The sequence below is a fragment of the Hylobates moloch genome, unplaced genomic scaffold (assembly GCF_009828535.3).
Source record: "Hylobates moloch isolate HMO894 unplaced genomic scaffold, HMol_V3 SCAFFOLD_1, whole genome shotgun sequence".
In the NCBI taxonomy this organism is placed as follows: Eukaryota; Metazoa; Chordata; class Mammalia; order Primates; family Hylobatidae; genus Hylobates; species Hylobates moloch.
The window spans coordinates 3,455,038-3,477,582 of NW_026652276.1; the positions used below are offsets into that span (position 1 = coordinate 3,455,038).

At 40.2% G+C, this 22,545-nt stretch overlaps 1 protein-coding gene across 8 annotated transcripts in view; it reads right to left on the minus strand.

The window, feature by feature from the left end:
• The window catches only part of TRAF3IP1 (TRAF3 interacting protein 1), a 79,606-nt gene that overhangs the window by 20,441 nt on the left and 36,620 nt on the right, over nt 1–22,545 (minus strand). The window lies entirely within an intron of this gene.

Genomic DNA, 22,545 nt, shown 5'->3' on the forward strand with positions numbered 1-22,545 from the left:
ATAGTAGAGAAGGAAGAAAATTTAAATAAAACTGGTGATATCAATTAAAAGAAAAACAAAGATTAAAAAAAGAACAACAAAGCCAAAAGCCAGTGGTTTAGACAGACAGACAAATTTCTGGAAAAATATATTTAAAAAAAGAAAAATGCCTAAGTAAGTAATATTGGTAAAAAAACAAAACAAAACAAAACAAAAAAACAAAAAGCTAAACTAAACTAAACTACATCCAGAGCAAATATTAAACAGTTCTAACAAGAGCTTTTTTCCAATAAGCTTGAAAATTTTCAAAAAACTGACAGTCAAAATAGACTCGAAAACACATTTTAAAAAGCCTGAATACTCTCATAATTAATACGAAAATGAAAACAATGGTTTAAGTATTTCCCACAAAGAAACACCAAGGTCAGGTGGTTTTACATGTGAAGCTGTCAAATTGTCAAGAAATATATTCCAATCATATACAATCTCTTCCAGAACAGATAAAAACAAAGAATATCCTCAATTCATTCTTGACCTTGGTACTAAAAAAAATAAGGATCACACAAGAAAAACAAAATTATGGGTCCATTTCATTCATGAATATAAATGGAAAAATACTAATTAGCAACAAGACTCTTAACAGTGGATTAAAAATAATGATAATATACCATAACAATGTTGAATTGATCTCAGGAATGGAAGGACTGTTTCATATTAGAAAAGCTAAAAGTGTCATATAGTGAATTAAGGAATATAATAGAATCATCTCAATCGACCCAGAAAAAGCATTTAGTAAAATTTAACACGCATTAATAACCAAGCCCCACAGTGGGGGGAAAATCTACAAAAACTTAGCCAGGCAGAGTGGCACTCGCCTGTAGTCCCAGCTACTTGGGAGGTGGAAGGATCACCTGAGCCTAGGAAGGCAAGGCTGCAGTGAGCCATGATTGCACCACTGCACTCCAGCCTGGGTGACAGGGAGGCCCTGTCTCAAAAAAAAACAAAAATCAGGAAGGAAAGAAATGAGGTTACCCACAATCGCCATTACTATTCCTACTCTAGCAGAGGGCCTAGCCACAGAAATGCAACAGTAAGAGGGAATTAAATGCCTAAGACTGGAAAGAAGGAAATGAAGCCATCAGGACTTTCAGATGACACAGACAATGGTGCGGAGCTTGGGCTAAAGGCATGGACTCTGGGTGCAACTGCCGGGGCTTGAATCCCTCCTCTGACACTCACCACTCATACAGCCCCAGACACGTTCCTTAACCTCCGGATGCCCCAGTTTCAAAATGGGTAACAACAGTGCCTGAATCTCACTATGACCTATGTCATTAGCTATCTTAGAACAGAGCCCGCACACCGTGTGCTATTAGGTGTTTGCTGCTATTACAGCAAAGAAAACACAAAAGACTCAACAGACACGTTTAAAGCAAACGGTTTCAAATGAAGCTGGTTATAAGTCAACAGCACTACTATCTACCAGCAACCAACAACTAGAAAACAATTTTAAATAAATATACAGTATTTATAATAGCAGATAAACTATAAATACCCACATATAAATCTAACAAAAGATATGAACAACCTTAACAAATCAAATTATAAACATTCACTAAAAGACTTTAAAGCAAGTCTAAATAAATGGAGAGATAGTTTTGTTCATAAACACTCCAACTGAAATCCCAAGAGGGTTTTTCACGGCACTCAATAAGCAGGTTATAAGATGTAGATGGAAGTGGACAGGACCAATAATTGCCAAAACATAGTTGAAGAAGACGAATAAGGCGGCAGGGACCTTGCTACCAGACACAAGGCCTTGTTATGAAGCTACAGTCATTACAACAGGGTGGTATCAGTGCGGGCCAGTGGAGCAGCAAAAACTACAGCCTGAGGGCCGGCCCACCACCTGGATTTCTCTATAGCCCATGAGCTAAGAATGATTTTTATATTTATAAATAGTTGAAAACCCCAGTTAAAGGATAATATTTTGCAGCATATGAAAGTTACACAAAATTCACGTTTCAGTGTCCATAAATAAATAAAGCCCTACTGGAAACCAGCCACGCTCATTCATTTATATATTGTCTGTGGTTGCTTTTTACACTACAATAACAAAGTTGAGTAGTGGCAAAAGAGATTACATGGTTCTCACGGCTGAAAATATTTACTACCTGACCTTTTACAGAAAAAGTTTGCTAACCTCTGAGGCAGAGAACACAGAAAGAGCTCCACGCATATGGAACTTTCATATTCAGCAGAGACAGCATTGCAGATCAATGGGGAAAGGAGGAAAAATTGGTTATCCATATGAGGAGAGAAAAAAACTACACAGGAAAATCAACTCCAGGTGGATTAAGCATGTACATGTCAAAACAAAGCTTTACTTTTTTAAAAAGAGTAAATATCTTTCTGACCTTAGAATACAGAAAGATTTCTTAACTGACTCACAAAAAGCATTAACCATAAGAGAAAAGATTCAGAAGTTTGATTAAAATTAACAATGTCTTTAACATGTCATTGAAAGACACCATAAAGAAAGTGAAGATGAACTCAGCTCTGGACCAAGCGGAACTAATAGACATCCACAGAATTCTACACCACAGATCAACAGATACACATTCTTCTCAGCACTACATCGCACTTATTATAAAATTGACCACATAATTGGTAGTAAAACACTCCTCAGCAAATGTAAAAGAGCAGAAATCACAACAAGCTGTCTCTCAGACCACAGTGCAATCAAATTAGAACTCAGGATTAAAAAACTCACTCAAAACCGAACAACTACATGGAAACTGAACAACCTGCTCCTGAATGACTACCGGGTACATAACGAAATAAAGGCAGAAATAAAGATGTTCTTTGAAACCAATGAGAACAAAGACACAACGTACCAGAATCTCTGGGACACATTCAAAGCAGTGTGTAGAGGGAAATTTATAGCACTAAATGACCAAAAGAGAAAGCAGGACAGATCTAAAATCAACACCCTAACATCACAATTAAAAGAACGAGAGAAGCAAGAACAAACAAATTCAAAAGCTAGAAGGAGGCAAGAAATAACTAAGACCAGGGCAGAACTGAAGGAGATAGAGACACAAAAAAACCTTCAAAAAATCAATGAATCCAGGAGCTGGTTTTTTTTAAAAGATCAACAAAATTGATAGACCGCTAGCAAGACTAATAAAGAAGAAAAGAGAGAAGAATCAAATAGATGCGATAAAAAATGATAAAGGAGATATCACCACCCATCCCACAGAAATACAAACTACCATCAGAGAATACTACAAACACCTCTATGCAAATAAACTAGAACATCTAGAAAAAAATAGATAAATTCCTGGACACATACACCCTCCCAAGACTAAACCAGAAAGAAGCTGAATCTATGAATAGACCAATAACAGGCTCTGAAATTTAGGCAATAATTAATAGCCTACCAACCAAAAGAAGTCCAGGACCAGACGGATTCACAGCCAAATTCCACCAGAGGTACAAAGAGGAGCTGGTACCGTTCCTTCTGAAACTATTCCAATCAATAGAAAAAGAGGGAATCCTCCGTCACTCATTTTATGAGGCCAACATCATCCTGATACCAAAGTCTGGTAGAGACACAACAAAAAAAGAGAGTTTTAGACCAATATCCGTGATGAACATTGACGTGAAAATCCTCAGTAAAATACTGGCAAACCAAATCCAGCAGCACATCAAAAAGCTTATCCACCACAGTCAAGTCGGCTTCATCCCTGGGATGCAAGGTTAGTTCAACATACACAAATCAATAAACGTAATCCATCACATAAACAGAACCAACGACAAAAACCACATGATTATCTCAATAGATGCAGAAAAGGCCTTCGACTAAATTCAACAGCCCTTCATGCTAAAAACTCTCAATAAACTAGGTATTGATGGAACGTATCTCAAAATAATTAGAGCTATTTATGACAAACCCACAGCCAATATCATACTGAATGGGCAAAAACTGGAAGCATTCCCTTTGAAAACCAGCACAAGACAAGGACGCCCTCTCTCACCTCTCCTATTCAACATAGTGTTGGAAGTTCTGGCCAGGGTAATCAGGCAAGAGAAAGAAAGAAAGGGTATTCAATTAGGAAATGAGGAAGTCAAATTGTCCCTGTTTGCAGATGACATGATGGTATATTTAGAAAACCCCATCGTCTCAGCCCAAAATATCCTTAAGCTGATAAGCAATTTCAGCAAAGTCTCAGGATACAAAATCAATGTGCAAAAATCAGAAGAATTCCTATACATCATTAATAGACAAACAGAGAGCCAAATCATGAGTGAACTCCCATTCACAATTGCTACAAAGAGAATACAATACCTAGGAATCCACCTTACAAAGGATGTGAAGGACCTCTTCAAGGAGAACTACAAACCACTGCTCAACTAAATAAAAGAAGACACAAACAAATGGAAGAATATTCCACGCTCATGGATAGGAAGAATCAGTATGGTGAAAATGGCCATACTGCCCAAAGTAATTTATAGATTCAATGCCATCCCCATCAAGCTACCAATGACTTTCTTCACAGAATTGGAAAAAACTACTCTAAAGTTCATATGGAACCAAAAAAGAGCCCACATCGCCAAGACAATCCTAAGCAAAAAGAACAAAGCTGGAGGCATCACACTACCTGACTTCAAACTATACTACAAGGCTACAGTAACCAAAACAGCATGGTACTGGTACCAAAACAGAGATGTAGACCAATGGAACAGAACAGAGTCCTCAGAAATAACACCACACATCTACAACCATCTGATCTTTGACAAACCTCACAAAAACAAGAAATGGGGAAAGGATTCACTATTTAATAAATGGTGCTGGGAAGACTGGCTAGCCATATGTAGAACGCTGAAACTGGATCCCTTCCTTATACCATACACAAAAATTAATTCAAGATGGACTGAAGACTTAAATGTTAGACCTAAAACCATAAAAACCCTAGAAGAAAACCTAGGCAATACCATTCAGGACCTAGGCATGGGCAAAGCCTTAATGACTAAAACACCAAAAGCAATGGCAACAAAAGCCAAAATAGACAAACGGGATCTAATTAAACGAAAGAGCTTCTGCACAGCAAAAGAAACTACATCAGAGTGAACAGGCAACCTACAGAATGGGAGAAAATTTTTACAACGTACCCATCTGACAAACGGCTAATATCCATAATCTACAAAGAACTCAAACAAATTTACAAGAAAAAAACAACCCCATCAAAAAGGAGGCAAAGGATATGAACAGACACTTCTCAAAAGAAGACATCTATGCAGCCAACAGACACGTGAAAAAATGCTTATCATCACTGGTCATCAGAGAAATGCAAATCAAAACCACCATGAGATACCATGTCATGCCAATTAGAATGGCAATAATTAAAAAGTCAGGAAACAACAGATGCTGGAGAGGATGTGTAGAAATAGGAATGCTTTTACACTGTTGGTGGGAATGTAAATTAGTTCAGCCATTGTGGAAGACAGTGTGGCAATTCCTCAAGGATCTGGAACTAGAATTACCATTTGACCCTGCAATCCCATTACTGGGTATATACCCAAAGGATTATAAGTCATTCTGCTATAAAGACACATGGACACGTACGTTTATTATGGCACTACTCACAATAGCAAAGACTTGGAAACAACCCAAATACCCATCAATGATAGACTGGATAAAGAAAATGTGGCACATATACACCATGGAATACTATGCAGCCATAAAAAAGGGATGAGTTCATGTCCTTTGCAGGGACATGGATGAAGCTGGAAATCATCATTCTAAGCAAACTATCACGAGGACAGAAAACCAAACACCACATGTTCTCACTCATAAGTGGGAGTTGTACAATGAGAACACATGGACACAGGGCGGGGAACATCACACACCAGGGCCTGTCAGCAGGTAGGGGGCTGGGGGAGGGATAGCATTAGAAGAAATACCTAATATAAATGACGAGTTGATGGGTGCAGCACACCAACATGGCACATGTATACCTATGTAACAAACCTGCACGTTGTGCACATGTACCCTAGAACTTAAAGTATAATAAAAATGAAAAAGAAAGTGGAGAAAAAACTTTTAAATGAATGTTATTTTAATGTGATTTTACTTCCCTTGACTCCCTCAACCCTATCATCTATTATTATTATGTTATTCTTCCACAAAACTATTTTTTCAAGAACTAGTTTAGGGATTTTGCATTCAATTCTGTAGTTATACTCAATTCTATATGCTTAATCAGTTTCAATAATCAATTTTAATTCATTTCACCTATACCAATGCTGCCCAATAGAAATATGCAAGCCATATGTGTAATATCTTCTACTAGTTTCACTTTAAAAGTAAAAAGAAACAAGTGAAATTAGTTTCAATAAATTTTATTTAATGTGATACATACAAAATCATTTCAACATGTAATCAATATAAAAATTTCTAATGAGATAGTTTATATTCTTCTTTTCCAACATCATATTTGAAATCTGGTGTGTGTTTTATACTTAGAATATATTTCAGTTGGGATTCGTCAGTTTTCCAGTACCCCTACCACATGGGCGAGTGGCCACTGTGCTGGTCACCCCAGGCCCACACTCAGGCTTTCCTTAGGCTTAGGTTTGGGGCTTCATTTTGATGTTTGCTTGTCAATTTCTTAGTTATCTAGATATCTCGATTTTCTAAGCAATTTTTTCCCCAAGAAGAATACAAGAACAATCTTTTTTTGAGCTCTTGCATTATCTGGATGTGTCTTCCACTGTTTTTAGGTATGAAATGACAATCTAGCTAAATAGTAAGAATTTTGGGTCAGTTTCTTTCTCTCCAAATGCTGAAGCAACTGTTCCTTCTTCTTCTGGCATTTAGGGCCATAGAGAAGTCTACAACAAATCTGACTTTGGTTCTTTTCAAAAGAACCTATTTTTTCTTGATGTACAATATACTTGTAGGATTGTTTTTGGTTGTTCCCCCCCGCCAAAAAAAAAAAAAAAAACCACCTGATCTCAACAATACTGCCAATATTGTGAGTTCCCTTTTTACCTGGCAGATGAAAGCCCTTTTCAAGTGCGGACTCATACAAGGTCAAGCTTCACGCTCTTTAGGAAAAATACAAAGCACCTAATGGCAACAAAAGCCAAAATTGACAAATGGGATCTAATTAAACTAAAGAGCTTCTGCACAGCAAAAGAAACTACCATCAGAGTGAACAGGCAACCTACAGAATGGGAGAAAATTTTTGCAACCTACTCATCTGACAAAGGGCTAATATCCAGAATCTACAATGAACTCAAACAAATTTACAAGAAAAAAACAAACAACCCCATCAAAAAGTGGGCAGAGGACATGAACAGACACTTCTCAAAAGAAGACATTTATGCAGCCAAAAAACACACGAAAAAATGCTCATCATCACTGGCCATCAGAGAAATGCAAATCAAAACCACAGTGAGATACCATCTCACACCAGTTAGAATGGCCATCATTAAAAAATCAGGAAACAACAGGTGCTGGAGAGGATGTGGAGAAATAGGAACACTTTTATACTGTTGGTGGGACTGTAAACTAGTTCAACCATTGTGGAAGTCAGTGTGGCGATTCCTCAGGGATCTAGAACTAGAAATACCATTTGACCCAGCCATCCCATTACTGGGTATATACCCAAAGGATTATAAATCATGCTGCTATAAAGACACATGCACACGTATGTTTATTGCGGCACTATTCACAATAGCAAAGAGTTGGAACCAACCCAAATGTCCAACAACGATAGACTGGATTAAGAAAATGTGGCACATATACACCATGGAATACTATGCAGCCATAAAAAATGATGAGTTCATGTCCTTTGTAGGGACATGGATGAAACTGGAAAACATCATTCTCAGTAAACTATCGCAAGGACAAAAAACCAAACACCGCATGTTCTCACTCATAGGTGGGAATTGAACAATGAGAACTCATGGACACAGGAAGGGGAACATCACACTCCTTGTGTGATGTGGGGTGGGGGGAGGGGGGAGGGACAGCATTAGGAGATATACCTAATGCTAAATGACGAGTTAATGGGTGCAGCAAAACAACATGGCACATGGATACATATGTAACAAACCTGCACATTGTGCACATGTACCCTAAAACCTAAAGTATAATAATAATATAAAAAAAAGAATGTTGAAAAAAAAAAAAAAAAAAAAAAAAAACACACTTTCAATGTCGCATTAACTGAGATAAGAAAGCTAGTAAACTTCATTCTTATCACATTTTACTTAGAAATCTATATTACTGTCCAAACGACAAATGTCCAAATTGTGACAGAAAACCACATTACAAGAGAACCATGCCCGTTCCCTAGCACTCAGAGGCCTCATGATGGGCTTAAAGCACCCCCTGGTGTTAGCATGGGGCTCACCAGAGGCCACAGCATGAAAAATGTCCGTAATTCCCCTAAATGCACATAGCTTCGTTTTTCACTTCTGGCAAGTGCTTCCCCACATTTTATCATTCATTCCCTTCCACTTCCCCCTTTCTCTTCTAACTTCTGTTCAACTGGCGATGAAATTCATCTCTTCAACAGTTGATGACATGCACTCAACGTCCACTGCTATGCTAACCACGAGAGGGAGATGAGAGGCACTGGTCTTCACCTTATGAGATGCCCATTCCAGGGGAAAGTCAGTAACTGATCTTCCCTCCTGAGTCATTTGGTCCTGAAGCCATGAAGTGGGCAATGCCAGGGAAGCATGTGCACTAGGCTGGGGGTGGGAGAGCCTGGGTTAGGGAGAACGGAGGCAGCAGCCCAGCACAGGAGGAAGAGGGCACCCACAGGGCCAGGGAGACCAGGTCAGGAGGGCATAGACATTTGCACATACACATGTATACACACATACATAGTCATGCACATACGCATATATCACAGACATAGCCATGCATATATGCACATGTACACATGCATGCATAGACATGCACACATACACATGTATAGACATGCACACATACGCATACGCAGACATGCACAATACAGACATAAACATACACATGCACACACCTACATAGACATTCACATATATAGACATGCACACATACACATGTATACACATGCACACTTACACAGACACACATACACATTCACATATATACACACACAGACACGCACACACGCATATATACACAAACACAGACATGTACATTTTCCCCCTCTAGCTCTGTTCACTGAGATGACCTGAGAGCTGAACCTCCAAAAGTGGCAAACACTCCATTCTCCAATCAAAGGACCCAGGTCTCCTGGGGAAATGGCTGATTCTGGGGCTGGAGCAGGCAAAGAACAGGATGAGCCTGAAAGCAAGGAACAGCTCAAAGAATGCTGGGCGCAGGCTGAAAGGACACAAAGCCAACTTGAAGGAGCTCTCCAGAGCCAAATCTGAGGCCATCTACTCATGAAAATCATGACAGTAAGAGATTATAGCCCACAGAGTCCAACTGGAAGGCACAAGCCCATAATGATACAAATGAATGATTAAACTTAGTGAAGCACAGGGTACTTCGATTGTACAAAGTACTTCCTCCAAAATGCTAGTAATTACAAAGAGAAAAGGAGCGGCTTGACTGCAGAGAAGCTGGCGGCAGCATCCTCATCGAGAGGCCACAGAGAGTGTCTGCAGGCAGGAACAATTTGAAACCTTGAACCACTCAGCAGGACGCGGCAAAGGCAGCACAGCCTTGTTTCTGGAAGGTTTCGGCCCAGGGTGCAAAGTCTGACTCTAATCACAAGGAAACACCACACAAATCCAAACCGAGGGCCAGTCAGGAAAATAGCTGTACTGTTCAAAACTGTCAAGGCCAAATCAAGGGAAGAGCACAGACTGTTTGATACTGAAAGAAACTTACAAAACACCTAACTCATTCTGGACTGGATGCTTCTGCAACAAAAAGCAGCAGAGCCAGAAAGCTCCCGCATGGAAGACAGTGGAACGCACTCCACTTTTAATATCACTATCATTAATCTCTGAAGGATCTGAAGTTCCCAAAGTGTCTTTCACAAGTGAATGTTTTGCCTGCTTCGAAACCCGCTTTTCTTAAAAAGCTAATTTTAAAATTATTAAAAATATATATTTACTTTAATTGCTTGGTCTGGTTATTACTATTAAGATAACAGCATTATTTTCTATCATTTTTTACTGTAAATGAACTCTACTTGTAGTACAATAAAAGCTTTGTTAAGCTACCTAGAAACCTAGTCAGAACCCAAAATACTAATATACAGAAATTACTCCCAAGTTTTAAAAACTAACATAAACTAACGTAAGAGTATAGATACAGTGTATTTTATTTACAAAGTATTTATTAATGTCCAGGCGCAGTGGCTCACACTTGTAATCCCAGCACTTTGGGAAGCCAAGGCGGGTGGATCACCTGAGGTCAGGAGTTCGAGACCAACCGGGCCAACATGGTGAAACTCTGTCTCTACTAAAAATAAAAAAAAATTAGCTGGACATGGTGGCAGGTGCCTGTAATCTCAGCTACTAGGGAGGCTGAGGCAGGAAAATCGCTTGAACCTGGGAGGCGGAGGGTGCAGTGAGCCAAGATCACGCCACTGCACTCCAGCCTGGGCAACAAGAGTGAAACTCCGTCTCAAAAAAAAATTATTAATAACAGTATCTAAAATAAATGTATTTCTACTTTATTTTCATTTTTTTCTTTAAGGGATTTAAGAATATTCCTGAAAATATAAAACTTACATAGCGCAAAGCCTGGTATAATACAAGCCCTTCACTAAGTGAATGTCAGTCCTGCCCTCTGTGACAAGTATTATAAGTATTATCAAGAGGCTTTATTAGTCTAAAAGGGGTCACATCTGGGGATGGAGGAAGTCTACTGGCCAGAAGAAACCATACGGAGATTTCAATCAGAAAAACCTTAATAATATTCCAATATGAAAAATTATATATGCATCACTGCTATAAATAGGAAATCGAAGCATTTTAATGCCAAGAATTTTAGTTTTTCTTTACTCTAAAATATCCCCTATAATCCATACCCTGGAGAAAAGTAATAAAGTTGTGCCATTGTTTCGTCCATTTCAGCCCTCCTGAGCCTGCTTTACCCACATTAAATTAAAAACTCAATAAAACCTAATTCATTCAGCCAAGTCCTGTTCCTCTAGTGACAGCTCTTCACTGGAAGCTGCTTTTCAGGTCAGAAACAGACAGTAAGGAATAATAGATGGGAACTAGAAAAATACATGTGTGTCTCACAACAATAAGCACAAGTGAATATGTTTTGGAAAGGACAAAAATACTAAGACTTTTTAAAAACACAAATTTCCCTTTTTTTCCAAAGGGAAGCTGAAGAAATATGGAATTTAAGGATTAAAATAATCCTCAAAATAAGTCGCTCCAAAAAAAGAAGCTCAACATGCACATCCCGCACTGAGACAGGGAGGCACACGCCCCGTGCCTGGGGCGTGCTGGAGCCGCGCATGCTGCTCCCTCCTGTGGTCAGAACCTGTGCTTTGGGGCTAGATAAGAGTTTGGATCCAGGCTCTGGAGTGCAAGGCCTTGGGCGGGGGACTCTGACTCTCCTAAGCCTGAATTTCCTCAGCAGTGAGTTGTGGTGCAGGTGCAGGAGGCCATGCATGGGAAGCCCTGCACAGAGAGGGCTCGGTGGCGCAGGCTCTCTGAGAAAGCTCAGTCCCACGAGGAGCAAGAGCTGTCACAGCCACCGCCACATGCTAAGGGGACCCCAGCCCATGCCAAGAGCGCACCAAAGGCCCAAGCCCACTTGCTCAGCTAGGTCATTTCCAAACCATTCCTTTCAAGGCCTAATGACTAACAGATTTTAACAATTTCATGATGTCTCACTGGGTAGCTTCTAAAGTCTTCACACCTCTTCAAACTAGTGAGATCCACATCTTCAGTCTTCTGTTGCAGGGCGCTGAGGCTTCCGGAACTTGTGCCACATCCCCTTTGATTTCTCTACTTACTGCTCTCCAGATACCTCCTACACTTCTCTCCACTGAGCTGGGGCATTGTTTAGTAGTCAATTTGACTAAATTCTATTTAATACTAATCCTTAGCTACTACTTTCTTTTCTTTTCTTCTTTTTTTTTTTTTTTTTGACACAGTCTTGCTTTGTCGCCAAGGCTGGAGTGCAGTAGTGCAATCTCGGCTCACTGCAACTTCTGCCTCCCGGGTTCAAGCGATTCTCCTGCCTCAGCCTCCTGAGTAGCTGGGATTACAGGCACGTGCCACCACGCCCAGCTAATTTTTGTGTATATTTAGTAGAGATGGGGTTTCACCTTGTTAGCCAGGATGGTCTCGATCTCCTGACCTCGTGATCTGCCCACCTCGGCCTCCCAAAGTGCTGAGATTCCAGGTGTGAGCCACCACACCCAGCCTCCACTAATTTTCATCCTGGGGCTAACATAACATCATTCCCTCATATATCCATTAATGTGTCACAGTGAGTGTATTTAAACACCAGGGTCTACACTACTTAGAAACTGAATTGACATCCAAGACAGGCTGTCAAAACCAATCGAACTGAAGTTTTTTTTATGCAAAGCACAGAAAAGGGTACTGGCGAAATTAAGACCAGAAATAACCTATCAGGCCACTGACTGACTAAAATCTAAAAAACCGAGAACATAATATGAATTTCAGTGACATTTTCAGTAAAAATAAAATCTTTATTGATTATCATTCGCTGAGTAATCATGAACCAGAAGATAATGGGCATATCAATTTGGAAATGTTTGTGACAATACAGCTAAACACATTTTTATAATACAATTTTCTTAGGCCATTTATATGTGTATCTTTTTTTTTTCAGGAAAAGAACTCATATTTTATCCTTATCATGAACTTTATTTGTCTATAGAGAAAAGGCCTATCTCCTCCTAATTATCTTTATAAAGTTCATCTACATGTAATATTTTAATGGCTTCCAAACCATTTTTGTGGTCTGTAATACATCCATGGCATAGGTTTATAAATATTTTAAATGATATAGCTGGTGCCTGATTTTTCTTTTTTTGAGATGGAGCCTTGCTTTGTCGCCCAGGCTGGAGTGCAGTGGCGCGATCTCTGCTCACTGCAAGCTCCGCCTCCCAGGTTCACGCCATTCTCCTGCCTCAGCCTCCCGAGTAGCTGGGACTACAGGCGCCCGCCATCACTTTGTATTTCTGGTAGAGATGGGATTTCACCGTATTAGCCAGGATGGTCTCGATCTCCTGACCTTGTGGTCTGCCCGCCTTGGCCTCCCAAAGTGCTAGGATTACAGGCGTGAGCCACCGCGCCCAGCCGGTGCCTGATTTTTTATAAGATAATGGCGTGGTAACAAACTTTATATCCAAAACTTAAAATCTCCAGCCTCCATATTGTAAGATACTGCATTCAGAGATTTTACTTGGGAACATAAAACTATCACCTTATTTCTTTAAAAACAAAAACAAAACCTCTAAGAAACAAACAAAAAACCCCACCATATAACCCTTCATGATTAGAATCAATTTCAGTAGTTCCCAATGTAACTATTTAAGTCTTACCAACAGAGTATGTCTCTTTTTATTTTTATTTATTTATTTATTTTCATTTTTATTTTATTTTTTTGAGACAGGTCTCACACTATCACCCAGTCTGGAGTGCAGTGGCATGAGCTTGGCTCACTGCAGCCTCAAACTTGTGGGCTCAAGCCATCCTTCTGCCTCAGCCTCCCGAGTGGCTGGAAACACAGGTATGCACCACTACGTCTGATTGTTTTTAATTTTTTTAGAGATGGTGTCTCGCTATGTTGCCCAGGTTGGTCTCTAACTCCTACGCTCAAGTGATCTGCTTGACTTGGCCTCCCAAGTGCTAGGATTACAGATGTGGGCCACCATGCCTGGCCCATTTTTATTTCTTTAACAACAATTTCAATGGAAACAATATTCCTAGCAAAGGAAAAATCCAATACTACTAGGACCAAAAATATCCAAACTAAAAATACTGTTGTCAGGTGTAGAATTTCAGGTAAGGAGAGATTCTGAATAGCATTTTTCTGAAAGAGTTATAGTATTTGTGATGAAATTGCACCACCTACCTACCAAAAAAAGAAATTTGAGGATCTATTCCCATCACCAAAGTGAAATAATTTAAGACTCAAATCCCTGACTTTCATCAACAATTTAGCTAAATACTATTTGTTATATGCCACTGACTTTAATTAAAACATAACTTGTCCACAACAAGGTCACTGTATCCATCAAGAGGCATTTAAAGATACAAGAAGTTCTTATATTCCCAAATAAATGCCTCTTTAAGACAGTCATCCATGCTAGTCATTCTAGCAATATTTGCTTGCTTATTACAACTTTCTTTCAGAATGGCAACAAAAAACATATACGCAGGTCAAATTCAATACATGCCCACGTGCTCTCACCAGGACAAGATATGGGTGTGACCTCTGGCAGTCCCAGAACAAGGCACTGTTTACATGATCAAGAAAGTAGAGAAGAGAGCAGTCACAAAACCTTAAAATGAAGAGAGAAGGAAATCTACAAAAAGAAGTACTCCAATAGCTATTTCAAAATAAAAAATTTAAAAGAAAAAGCATCTAAAAATCATATTTATTAATAATTAGATATAAGATGAAAAAGAGAAACAAAGGGAAGATCATGTAAAAGGAGACTGAAAAATTAGGAGTGAGAAATACTTAAATACTTTAAAGTGAGTGAACAGTCTTTGAAATTGTTGGCCATTAGCCTAAAGCATCTTCATATATAAACCTTTAGAAAGTGTAAGAAACACTGTAATAAAATGGTTCTTTTGATGGTTTTTCAAAAACTTCTTCATAAACCTGAAGAAAGAAAAAAAAAATGCTGGCAGGAGCTAATATCTTACTATTAACAAAGTTTATATTTCTTCTTGAAAAGAGAGCAAAAAAGTCAGGATAATGAAGAAAATGCTTAAAGCAATCTGATTCACATATTTATCCTATAATGTATTATTCAAGTCCATTAGTACAATAAGAAATGGCTTTACTTCCAATGCAACTTCAAAGACAGGCTGGAGAGAGGCCCAGATTACAAATATGCATTTCTTTAGCATTGAAAAAATCCTCCAAAAAAATAAAAAGTATCAAGACTAAGGAAGGGCACGCCACAATTTATTATCAAGACTAAGGAAGGGCACACCACAATTTATGTGAAAAGCAGAGAAAACACCTGTTTTGTATTTTTTTAATGAGACAGAAAATAAGCAATTACTATGATAATATGTATAAATCGATAATGATGATAGATTCAGCATACATGCTTTGAGGATATATTTTTATTTTTATTTATTTATTTATTTTGAGACAGAGTCTCGCTCTGTTGCCCAGGCTGGAATGCAGTGGTGCGGTCTCGGCTCACTGCAACTTCCACCTCCTGGGTTCGAACAATTATCTTGCCTCAGCCTCCTGAGTACCTGAAACTACAGGCACACACCACCATGTCCGGCTAATTTCTGTATTTTTAGTAGAGACGGGGTTTTACTATGTTGGCCAGGCTAGTCTTGAACTCCTGACCTCGTGATCCACCCACCTCAGCCTCTCAAAGTGCTGGGATTACAGGTGTGAGCCATCACACCTGGCCTGAGGATATATTCTTACATTTGCCTCTCTGTGAAATCAACAAGGGTATGTGGAAGCCTGGACCTGAAGTATGTCTAGAAGTAAGCAGCTTTGCAAGCACTTTGAAATACAAAACTGACCACCAAATAGGCCACATTAAAAGTCTCATCAATTCCAAATAATCAATTTCATTACATTAGATATTATCATTAAAAAGACTTTTAAAAATCTTTATGTGTAAAAAACTAAAAAAAGAATCCCAACTGCCCATATGTTAAAATTGTAACAAAGTCCTTCATATTAAAATTCAAGAAATTTTTAATATTCAATATCAAATTCAATATTCAAGGAATTTAGAAGTCAAGGATAAACCATGCTTAAAAGGAGCTGTGCGATCTTAAATATATGTAGGTTTGAAATGACAAAGGCTCAAAATAAAGGAGCTGTGTGTTTTATTCAAGAGACTAGGAAACATCAATGCCCAAAGAAATTAAAAGGAAAGACAGAGAAGAAATTAATCAAATAAAAGTGAATATCTATAAAACTGAAAGTAGATTCTTTGCTAGAGAGTGTTTATTTTAATAGTTTTTTCAAAGTCTCACCAAGAAATAAAAAGACACAAAATTTTGGGAAGAAAAGAAAAACTAAGTATAGATAAGATATTTTAAAATCATAAAGGCTACTTCAAACATCTTTATGCCATGACGGTAAGACATGAATGAAATAAACAATTTCCTAGAGAAACACTGTGGAAGAGACAGCTGGTCGACCCTGTTTCTGATCTCCGCTTTGGCAAAGCTTCCCACCACTGTGTGCGGCCCACATGTGAGACGTGTGCTGGGTCCAGGAACCCTCGGCCTCTAGCCAGGGAGGCAGCCTCTTCCACTTATCCATGTGCCTTGCAAGCACTACCATTTTCTGAGCATGGCAGGCACTGAGAAAATTTGACACGTTCTAGTTTGTAATAATGGAATTCCTGATTTCTGGCTATGCAAATGGATGCCTAAAATAGAGATTTCACTTCATGGTCTCCTTTGTGACTAAGTTCTAGCCAACATAATGTAAGCAGAAGTGCTGCACAACTTCCAGTAAATATCCTGAAGGAGGAGGGCAGGCCTTCTCCTTCCTCCCTTTTCTCCCTCTTGCTGGCTGGAAGCTGAAGCTATGCTGGCCCGTGAGGCACGCTGAGGAAGGGAGGTCACATCATGCTGTGGAGGAATGAGGCAGAAGGCGTCGGGGTCACTGCCACCTGGATGGCTACCTCTAGACTGACCCATGAGATGAAACACTTTATACCTCATTTAAGCCACTAATGTTTTAGCTGTCTTTCACTTGCAGGTAAATCTAAACCTAAAGGATTCAAACATTAATTACCAAAATAAGTAAGAAAAAGCAGAAAAATGGAATATAACCACTAAGGAAGCTGACTTAGTAAAAAAAGAAAAAAATAGTTTGAAAGGACAGCTAATAATATTAAGATGGTGACACTAAGAAAAGAATGAAAAGAGGAGGAACTAGCAAAGGACAGAGAGAAGGGGGACTGGCCTGGCAGGAGGGGCGCCAGAGGAGAGTGCTGTCCTGGAGGCCACACCAAGGAGGGAGGGAGTGGCCAACAGCATCAAATGCTGTCGCAGGACACAGACATAACCAGCAGATATAACAACTGAGAGGTCAGATGACCCTGCTGAGGGCAACTCAGGCAACTCGGACTAAGGTGGAGAGCCAGCGGCCTCCCTGCAAGGGGGTTAGGAGAGAAGGGGAAGAGGTAGATTGTAGACAGCAAAAGATAAGCGATTATTTTAAGGCGTTTTGCTACAAAGACAGGCAAGGCAATGGAGTGGAAGTTAGTGGAGAAAGTCAAGTCAAGAGAAGATCAATACGATTCCAGTCAAAATCACAACAGGGTCTTTCATGGAACCACACAAACTGATCCCACAGTTATATAAAGCCATAAAGACTTACGCACAATCAAGACAACCTGGAGAGTGCGGGAGGAGTGGAGGAACCTTTAAAGAGGCTTTCCCAGAGGTAAAACCATAGTGCTGAAACAATGAGAGATACAGCAGAGCCCGGAAACATGTGGCGCCTGGGCTCCCTAGAGAGGTGGGGGTACAAAGGCGGGGTTAAGGAAGCCTAGGCTGGCTACCACACAGCAGAAAATCACACTTCCAGGCCACGCAGAGACCTAGACGTGAAAAAGAAAACTAAACTAGAGACTACCTTTACAACCAGGACAGGATAGCTTTTTCAGACCAAATCAAAAATAAAGGATAACTGCACCTTAACTCTTGGCCAAAACAAAAAGAAAAATAAATAAATAATGTATAAAGAAAAAGGCTGTTTAAATTTTACATCAAAATAGAAAAGTTTGGCCAGGTGCAGTGGCTCACTTTGGGAGGCCAAGGCAGAAGTATCGCTTGAGCCTAGGAGATCAAGACCAGCCTGGCTAACATAGCAAAACAACCCTATAAAAAATATAAAAATTAGCCAGGTGTGGTAGCGTGTGCCTATAGTCCCAGCTACTCAGGAGACTGAGGTGGGAGGATCACTTGAGCCTGGGAGGCAGAGGTTGCAGTGAGCTGAGATTCAGACCACTGCACTCCAGCCTGGGCAACAGAGCCAGACTGTTTCAAAAAAAAGTTTTTTAAATAAAAAGGCAAAGTCAGACAAGTGATAGACTGGAAAAATATTTACAACATGAGACACAAGGGTGTCATTATATATTATATATACAACCATGGGATAGATATTCAACATCATTAACCGTTAAGGAAATGCAAATTACAACTATGAAAAAAAAAATTTTTTTGAGATGGAATCTCACTCTGTTCCCCAGGCTGGAGTGCAGTGGCACAATCTCGGCTCACTGCAACCTCCGCCTCCCAGGTTCAAGCGATTCTCCTGCCTCAGCCTCCTGAGTGCTGGGACTACAGCCATGTGCCACTATGCCCAGCTAATTTTTTGTATTTTTAGTAGAGACAAAAGTTTCACCATGTTAGCCAGGATGGTCTCAATCTCCTGACCTCGTGATCTGCCCTCCTCGGCCTCCCAAAGTGCTGGGATTACAGGTGTGAACCACCACACCCGGCTGAAAAATTTTAAAGTTTGACCGTACCTAGTGCTGACGAGGATATTAAGGAACTGAAACTCTTATACACTGCTGGTAGGAATGCAAAATGATACAACCACTTTGCAACACAGTTTGGCAATCTCTGTTTTTGTTTTTTTGTAGAGATAGGGTCTCCCTATGTTGCACAGGCTGGTCTTAAAATCCTGGCTTCAAGTGATCCTCTCACTTCGGCCTCCCAGAGGGCTGGGATTACAGGTGTGAGCCACAGCATCCAGCCCTATAGTCTGGCAGTTTCTTAAAAAGTTAAGCACACACTTACCGTATGACTCAGCAGTCCCACTTCTAGGTACAACAGTCCTATCCCCACCCATAGTTTCACTTTCTGCAGTTTCAGTTGCCTGCAGTCTGAAAATATTAAATGGAAAATTCCAGAAATAAACAATTCATTCATAAGTTTTCATTTGCATGCCATTCTGAGTAGTGTGATCAAATCTTGCACAGTTCTGCCGAGGACATAAATCATCCCTCTGTCCAGTATATACACACACTGTACACACCATCCACCTGTTAGTCACTTAGTAGCCCTCTCAGTTATCAGATAATCTAGACTGTGGCAGTATCCCAGTGCTTGTGTTAAAGTAACCCTTATTTTATTTAACAATGGCCCCTAAGTACAAGAGAGTGGTGCTGACATATTGTTAAAATTGCTCTGTTTAATATCAGTTATTGTCCATCTCTTACTGAACCTAATTCATAAAGTAAACTTTATCATCGGAACATATCATGAAAAAACATGGTATATACAGGGTTTGGTACTATCCACAGTCTCAGGCATCCACTAGGGGTCATGGAACATATCCCCTGCAAATAAGAGGGGTTCTACTGTATTGACACAACATAATGAAAGCAACTGTCAAAACAAAGACTTGAACATGAATGTTCACAGCAGCTTTATTTATAATAGTCCAAACTAGAAGCAACTCAAATGTTCATCAACTGATACATGGATGAACACACTGTGGTATATCCATACAATGGAATACTACTCAGCAATAAAAATGAATAAACTATGGATACATGCTGCAACAACATGGATAAATCTCAGAATAATTATGCTGAGTAAAAACGGCCAGACTGAAAAAAAACCTCAAAAGAGTACACATCACATGATTCCATTTAAACACAATTCTAGGAAATGCAAACTAAAGCACAGTGAACCAGAGCAGAGGGGTGGCTGCTGGGGGTGGGGCGTGGGGAAAGGGGAACACGGAGATGGGCTAGAGGATGGGCTCACCAAGAGCACGACACTGTGGAGGGTGATGAGTGTGTTCACTATCTTGACTGTCGTTGGCATGGATGTTTGGAAACAGATGTTCATTCTACTGGGAGAATAAATTGGTACAGCCACTTTGAGGAGGAAAGTGGCCTATCTGGTGAAACTAATGATCTGTGTACTTCCTGGCACCACACTTCTAAGCCTGGGCATAGCCCCCAAAGCTGAAATCAGTAAACTATAGCCCACAGCCTGGACCTTGTTTTTGTAAAGTACGTTTTATTGAATACAGCCACACATGCTCATTTACATGGTCTAATGCTGTGGCTGCATTCATGCAACATCGGCAGAATTCAATAGTTGCAAGAGACCATCTGGCTCAAAAAGCCTGAAGTATTTTTATCTGGCCCTTTACAGAAAGTGGCCTGATTCTTGCTGGAAGAGACACTGGCTCTTGAATGCTAGGAGGCATGGAGAGGAGCCATGGAAGCACTGTTTATGAAAGGAAATGGCTGAAAAACCTAAATGACCATCAATAGAGTAATTAATAAGCAAATAATGGACTATAAGGCTTCAATTAAAATGAATAAACTACATCTACATGTAGCAAAACATGAGAGAGAGAAACATGCTACATGAAGAAAGCAACCTGCATAACAGATCAACACTAAGGTGACATTAGAAACTCACAAAACAACACCAGGCACATGCAAAGTAGAGATACACACCAAGTTCATCCTGGGGACTGCCCTGGGGGAATGGGACTGGGGCAGGGGGAAAAAGGACTTTGGCTCTTCCTACGTGTTTTTTTTTTTTTTTTTTTAGACAGTCTTGCTCTGTCATCCAGGCTGGAGTACAGCGGTGCAATCACAGCTCACTGCAACTTCTGCTTCCTGGGCTCAAGCGATTCTTGTGCTTCAGCCTCCTGAGTAGCTGGGACTACAAGTGTGTGCCACCATGCCCAGCTAATTTTTGTATTCTTAGTAGAGAGGGGATTGGCCATGTTGGCCAGGCTGATCTCAAATTCATGACCTCAAGCAATCCACCCACCTTGGCTTCCTAAAGTGCTGGGATTACAGGTGTAAGTCACTGCGCCTGGCCACATTTTTATTTATTTAAAAACAAAATGTAGCAGGAGAATGGCGTGAACCCGGGAGGCGGAGCTTGCAGTGAGCCGAGATCGCGCCACTGCACTCCAGCCTGGGCAACAGAGCGAGATTCCGACTCAAAAAAAAAAAAGTAACAAAAATGTTTTAAGAAGACCAACAAGTTAAATTTAAGTCTATGTTTATCAATACCCTAAAGAAAATCATACAGACACTTGCTGATTTTCCCCTAACTGTAACATACATCACCCCTGACTTTGAAGTTCTCACTAACCACTCTTTTTCAAAGCAGCAGATGTTCACCAAAAAAGGACACTTTTCCTTTTATCTTCTGAAGCCAAAAGATTTACCAATCTGAAATAATTTACTGTTCTGAGGATACTTTGAAACACAATCCTAATACGCTGTGTGTAAAAATCATAGCTATAAAATTTAAACCAATGGAAGCTTCAAAGGTGACCTCCACTAGGAGCCAGGAGGGACACATTCAGGGTTTTCGACTGGGTCTCAGAAATACCACCAGGGACACCAGGACAACTCCTCATGCATACAGACAGGACTATAATGTATTAACATTCCATCAATGAAAAAACAAACTGCAGAAGGCATTTCTCCTTTCAGCAAGGCAAATAGTGGTGCTGTCAGCAAAGCCTCCGCCAACAACATTCTCCAGTTATTATTGTTAAAAGGGCTCCCTCTACTGCTAGTCTCAATTGTACAGTTCTCATTGACTATTTCAGGCCCTAGCTTCATGACAAACTAGGACATGTTAAGCAGAATTATCTAAAACAACCATTAATTCAGCTGGGGAAAAATACATATAAGTGTGCATGTGTGTGTACGTGTGTGCACACACCTCTATATATAAAACTTTCTTAAATTGTTGAGTTATTAGGCTAACTATCCAAGAAACTTCTGTTTAAAAGAAAAATTCTTCTTCCTCTTTAAAGTGACTGTAAGAGAAACCTGGCTATGGCATTTGAAACACACCCTGTTGGCCCACAGGTGCCCGCCCCAGTGGTCATGTGCCCAAGGAAAGGGTAGTGGCTGGCAAGAGGCCGTAGGTCCCAACAAAAGCACATCACACATGTGTGAGGGGGACTGCAGGGAGCCAGGTACAATAGAACACATATTTTTTAAAAAGACTGAAAAACATTCCCGGCCGGGCGCAGTGGCTCACGCCTGTAATCCCAGCACTTTGGGAGGCCAAGGTGGATGGATCACGAGGTCAGGAGATCGAAACCATCCTGGCTAACACAGTGAAACCCCATCTCTACTAAAAATACAAAAAATTAGCCAGGCGTGGTGGCGGGTGCCTGTAGTCCCAGCTACTCGGGAGGCTGAGGCAGGAGAATGGCGTGAACCTGGGAGGCGGAGCTTGCAGTGAGTGGAGATCGCACCACTGTACTCCAGCCTGGGAGACACAGCAAGACTCCATCTCAAAAAAAAAAAAAAAAAAAATTCCCAGCCTCTTACTTTGCAATCAGCCAGGGTCAGGCAGCCAGCCTCCCAG